At 21.9% G+C, this 6,999-nt stretch overlaps 1 pseudogene; it reads right to left on the bottom strand.

The window, feature by feature from the left end:
- Nucleotides 1–401: 401 nt before the first annotated feature.
- On the bottom strand, nucleotides 402–6,783 carry LOC113219081 (annotated as a pseudogene).
- Nucleotides 6,784–6,999: the final 216 nt, after the last annotated feature.

Below are 6,999 nucleotides of genomic sequence, written 5' to 3'. Positions count from 1 at the left end.
TTTTCGAAGCATATTGCTACCTGTTTTGTATTTCACGTTGTTTCGCTATGTTTTTTATGTTTGATGCAAACCTTATCAATTTTTGCTGGCTTTTATTTCGATAATGTTGAATCTATATATTTGAAAAAATGTTTTGCGTATAGTTTTTCTGATAAATCTTCATTCGATAATCATTTTCTTCGTTTATATTCTGATAAAATTTTGATAAGTTTGTTTTTTGCTAGTATCTATTTTATTGAATAAAATTAGAATAAAAGAATTAAACAATATCACAGGTAAAAGAAAATTTTTCGGCATCTTTTGATATATTTCCTCATCACAGAGGACATACTAGCATTTAATCTTGCCGATCAATTCCAATCATTCTCTTATTATACTCAATGACACATTTTGATTTCGAATTACAATTGATTTTTGTCTGATTCAGATATTTCAGCTGTTTTGTATTATGAAGACAGAATATAAACGTCTCGTTCATTTCAATACCAATATGCAATTGCAGCTTCTTATTCTATATTTAATTTTTAATTTTATTTTACAAAAATCTATTGTAAAGATTAAAGCATATTACTTCTGTTCGAACGCACTGTTTCAACAATATTGGTTTTATTGTTAATTAAAGTTTTAAACAATTTTGACAACAGTTTCGGATGTTCTATTATTAAAATTTATTTTATCACTATCAATGTACATTTTAAAATCATAGCATTAACTCGCATAATTTATAAAATTTTATACCGAACCTCGCCCTTTTTGATAGATTAAATTATTTATAGGATAAGTTACTTATATTTCATCAACGATTCATCGATAAGAATGTTTGCATTGTATATACTTCTTTAAATCTTTCTTGATTCAAAAAATTTATCTCAGGTTTTATTTTATATAATTTATATATATTGTTTACTCGAATTATTATTTCCAAAATGCATCTTAGTTATTTGCAGAAATCTTTTGAGTATTGCTTTTCTGAAAATTGAAGTTTCTAACTTTTTTTTTAGATCAATTCATTTGAATTGTTGGTTTTTTAACTTCAATTATTATTATACATATTGCAAAATATATTTTGATTTCATCATTTTACAGAAAACCAAATTTCGTCTATTTTTAGTCTTTTATTTTTATTGTTTATTTGCGTATCGATATGTCTCCATACAATATTTTAAAATAAAATATATTATATAATATATATTATAAAAAATATATATTAAAAAAATTTTTTTTGGTTTTCACTAGCTGACTTAAAGTTGCCATTTTTATGCCAAGAATCTCTATAGTTCCAAATTTTTAGTTCATTAGCTTCTTCTTTTCAAATATATAGATTTGATTGTTGATCATTACTATGGTCTTCATCATCATTTTGGATATATATATATCCAAATGTTTACAACGTTTTCATAGAGGAAGTAAAATATCACCATTATTATTATCATATATCATATATTTAAAATATCTATCAAATCACTTTTTGCGATGTTAGCAAAATTTTCAGTTTCATTAACAATACATAATATTCTTTTTTTTTAAGAATATCTTTCTAATATTTTTCAAGAAAATGTATTTGCACATCCAATAATTTCCAAGAAAATTAGTAAATATTTATCACGTGTAGTCCGATCGTCATACCTTGTGTCTCACACGTGATGCTATTTATTTTTATCACAACATAATGCGGCAAATAGTAATAAATCCAATCATCATTCATTTTCTATATAAAAGCGATATACTGATCTTCGAGATGTAGTTGTCTAGTTTGCATTTTAAATTATAGAATTTTTGCATATAGAGTGTTTGCATCTTTGAATTATTTATTTTTGAATTGCTTGATTGAATTTTTGAATATATTCCATATTATTTAATGTTTATTATTTATCTATTTTATGTTTGTCTATAGAATGAAAGTATTATCCAATTATATAATTTATGATATAATAAAAATCATCAACAATATCATAAAATATAATTTATAATAATAAATATTCGTAATACATTCGATTTTCTAAATTTTATCATTTAGTTACATAATTATTCAATATTTATGTGACAGATAGACGCCTATTGATATATTTTCAAAAATCAAAAAGAAAAATCAAAATTATCATTCATAATCCAGTCATAAGCTATATCTTTTGACACATAAATTAGATAATTTTGTTTTAATAAATTCTAATAATCCGATATATAAAAAATCCCAGAAAAAATCTAATGATTTCTGATGATTTTGATAATTTCTGAAGATCGAGTTAAAATTAGAGTTTACTAATTTAATATTTGATATAATTGGTATTGAAGAGATATTATGATATTTATTATATTTTATATATATATTATTGAAGTAGTATATATGGAATATTCATAAAATTTTTGACAATAATTATACATGACATACAATAAACATAATATAGAGAAACCAATATATTTTAATACAATTTGAATGAATGTCTGATAATGTGATTCGTGCGAAAATTTTCCGATTTCTGAAATACAAGAAATTCATAGCATAAAAAATAATTTCGTGATAAAATGAGATTGATTCCTGCAATAATCTTGTCGAAAATTTGATTTTTTATATATATGATTGCATATAGATAATCATATTGTTAATAATGGTTATTTATGAAATGTATATTTGTGTTGTCCCAAAATAAACTTCTTCAATGATATTTGTGGAATTAAATAATTGTTGATAGATATCATTGTTTTAAAAAATATTATATTTAAAAAAATTAATATTTTCATTGAATATAATATTTTTTTGAATATTTACAGCATATTCCACGAGTGCAATTCATATTTATAATTTAAAAACATTTAAAATATGAAATAACTGAATTTTTAAAATATTGTGAATTTTTTAAATTTTTAATAATTTAAAATTTTAATTTTCTGTGATTGATTCCATGACATTAATCTTATAGTCTGAATTGCATATATTATATGGAAATATGATATACATATGCATATGTGCATTCGATTAATACAATTTATTTTCTATTGAGATAAAATCACGCTTCTATCTAATACAAATTGAAAAAAATGAAAAAAATGAAGTAATTGCATTCTCATTTACATATTGCTAATTTTTTTATAATTGTATAAACCATGAATAATATTATCTCAATAAATTGTTTCTTTAAGTGAAAATTTTTAATGAATTTATTTAAAAATTTATCAATTGATTATTTAATAACAAAAAGTCATAAACAAAAAACTTCCAGATAAAAAAGATTTTTTTTAAATTTATTTTTTCATAAAAAATCTTAATCAATACTTTTAATAATTTAAAAAGTAGCATAAAAAATAAATATTTTTTTTTATTACAAAAAATATAAACTTTATTCTATTGCTGTATTTTGTCCCGCAAAATTTAGAAAAAAAACTTCTGAATCCTAAGATACATATAGAATGGTAATTTTGATTTTTATACATATGTACAATAATTTTTGTTTTAGCTATGAAATATTCATATAATATTTTCTATATTATATCTAAAAAGTTGAACAAAGTTTTGTTTTATGAATAATTAATAAATATATCTATCTAATCAATATATTGAATAATTTTAAAGAAAATATTAATCATTTAATACATATTAAGTTGTAGAAAAACTTTATATGAAAATTTTTTGATCGTATAGTAATATACAATTTGATTTATGTACACAGAAAGTCATTAAATTATAATAAAATTTCTTATTCATAATCAATTTTTATTACTAAAATATATTATACAATTTATATATAATTATATACTATACAATTTTTTATTTATGCATGATATAAAAATATATATATCGATAAGATATCAAATAATTTTGAAAATCTCTAAGATTCTTTACAGCAAAATTTTGTATATCTTATCAGTATATCTTATCTTGCTTCATATGCGATAATTATACGATATACATGATAAAAAGAAAAACAAAACAATTTTCAATGTTTTAAATATTTTTTTGAAATTTTCATCACAATGAAAAATAATTCATATATAGTATATGTTTTCAAAAATATATAATTATAATCAAATTGCTTACTACAATTTTACATAGTATTATTTATTTCATGAGAAATTAAAAATTCGATAATTATGTTAAAAATAAAAAATTATAATAAAGATTATTTAATATATTAATAGTTCAGCAAAAATCGGATGTTTTTTGTAAAGCTTAAAATTCAAACTTCATTATTGTTCGAAGATCTAATAATATGCTGATACTATAATTACTTATTTTAAAAAAATAATTGGGATTGTTTTAAAAAGTGATTATTTTTTAACTTTCAATTCTTAGTCTTATAATTTTACTTTTTTCATTTAATAGATCATTATTTGTCGTGTTATTATTTTGCGCAGTTTTATTTTATTAAATTTTCTTTATTTTTTCATTCTTTATTTTTTCTATTTGTATCAATATATAATATCAATTATTTTGCTATTATAGATTTAAAAAAAAATTGCTCATCATAAAGCATTCATATTATACATTTATATACAATAAGATCCAGAAATTCTTCCAGAATACTTGTCGTAGAAACAATACAACAAAATTTGTATTTGAATTAAAAAATAAATTTTTTTTATTATTTTAAATTATTTCGTGAAAAATGAATTTAAAAAAATTATAAATTCTTTATTTATAATTAATCTTTTCTAATTACATTAAGAATTGATAATTTTTTCATTAAATAATAGTTATTATTAAAAAAAACTTTTGAAAAAAAAAAATAATGTTAACTTGAACGTTCGTGGAATTATAATATATAATAATAAAATTGATTTATTACAAAGTTTTACTAAATAAGTTTACGAAGTTATAAAGTTTCTATTTGAGGTTAGAAAGGTTCAAATTCAAATAGTTTTTATATAATTAATACGAATTATTCTAATAATTGAAATAAAAATTCTTTTAGCCCGGATTGTTCAATGGTTTAAATGTTTAAAAATTCTATAGTTTAAAAAATTCTATGGTTTAAAAAGTTCTGATTTCCTTAAATTTTATCAAATTTGTGTTTTCTAAAATCTCTTCCATGCTCATCTCGCGAAATCACGATTCTTCAATGGGCACATAAGCAACCAATAACACTGTGAATCAACTTCCTGATTGAATGACATCTTTAATTTAAAAAATTTCTAGAATTAGACTGAGAAGCTCATCCACAGAAAATCCGTTCCCAGAAAATTAATTTATTTGTAGTAATTTTTTTAATTAAAATCAATAGAAATTATTAGAATATTGATTGAAATTGGCATAGTTGGAAAAATGTCCCAAGTTCACATTCTAGCTATGCCAAAGTATTTTTAAAAAATGTACAATTCCAAGAGTCTTCTAAATTTTTTTTTTTCTTTCATTGTCTATGATAAAACTGCATATGATAATATCATTTTTGAATCACTCACCTAGTATCTTAACAAATAATATCTGAAAACTTTTTCAAAAGATCAAAAAGTGAATAATAGAGCAAAATTTTATTTCTTTTGTTCTTATTCATTCACTAGATCGAAATTCCTTGCGTATATTTTTGCTGTGTCATTAAAGGATCATTATGCAACTCTATAACTTTTATTAACTTTTATTTTATTGTCAGAACATGTATTAATAGAATACATTTGTAAGATTTTTATTATATAATCTATTCTAACAAATTTTTTTATATTTCTACAAATATAACATATCAAATATGTAATTATATTCTACAAAAGCTTATAACAATAACACATTCGATAAAATTTTCATAAAATATTTATGAAAAAAAACAGCTTTATAAAAGATTTATAATAGATATCTGCTATATTAAAAATTTTTTTTAAAAGATTTTATAAAATTATTTTATAAAAACTATTATTAAATTAAAAAATGAAAATAAATTAAAATGATAAAATAATATTTTTAATTAGATTCTGATGTTATTTTATATTTTTAATATATATTTATTTTATTATTTTATTAAATATTATATTGTATATTTATAGTATTTGGTATGAAATATAAAATATAAAATAATTTATTTTTTATACTATCTTTGTATTATTATTGTATATATATTTATTAAACTTATATTGTTAAGGACAGGACTTATGAAGCGGTAATCTAATTTGTATTTTCAATAGTTCGAGTATCGTGAATAATAATCGTCGTCTGATAATAATTTATGAGCGGGCATGGTTTCCTAACGATTTCCAGATCTCTAATTTAAACAAAGATATCTTAGCAACGGCACTTCACGAGTCATATTTATGCGCCATGCGATGGACTATATGGAAGCGAACACGAAGATCCTGATCACCATGCGCTACAACGCGACCTATTCTTCGAGGCCGCCCTTTAGCGCGACCATTGGTCTCTCCAATCCCTTTTCTATGTGCATTTTTTCCGAAAGGCAAGGATTTGAGGAAAAACTAAGAATTGCAATATTTTTGTAATGAGTTCATAATATAAAGAATATACAGTTCTACGATAATAGGCGTTTTTTCAAGCAGTAACAATTAGACATCCCATTTATGTAATATTCAAAATCGTTCACTACTTTTGACTTTAATATTTGGTCCTTCGATCAGGATATAGATGGATATAGTCAAAGAGTGAATATTTAAGTGAGCTAATTCGGTAGTCAGTGAATAATGAAACAGCAATCAAGAATTATTACCATCAATAAAGGATTCATCTCAGTATCAGAGAACAATACATTCTCAATCTGACCTGAAAGTCAACACAGTCATTAGAGCAGGAAGTTGTATCGAGTTCTCGATCCAACGACATCCATCAGACAATTTTGCAGCAACCAGCATTCTAACTGTTATCAACTTCAACATCATCAATCTAATCTGCCATTTAATTCCGGTAAGCAAATTCAGTCCTTACGTTAGCAGAAATGCAAGTTCAATTAAAATCATTAATCAATCGTTTGATCAAGACCTCATTGACAAGATTTAAGAAATTCTTCGAAGAATCCAGAGAGTCAGCTATGTTTATGGAAATTATAGAACGATATGAGAAATATAGTT

This window comes from Apis mellifera, linkage group LG11 (assembly GCF_003254395.2).
Source record: "Apis mellifera strain DH4 linkage group LG11, Amel_HAv3.1, whole genome shotgun sequence".
Classification (NCBI taxonomy): domain Eukaryota; kingdom Metazoa; phylum Arthropoda; class Insecta; order Hymenoptera; family Apidae; genus Apis; species Apis mellifera.
This window is presented reverse-complemented; position numbering and strand designations above follow the sequence as displayed.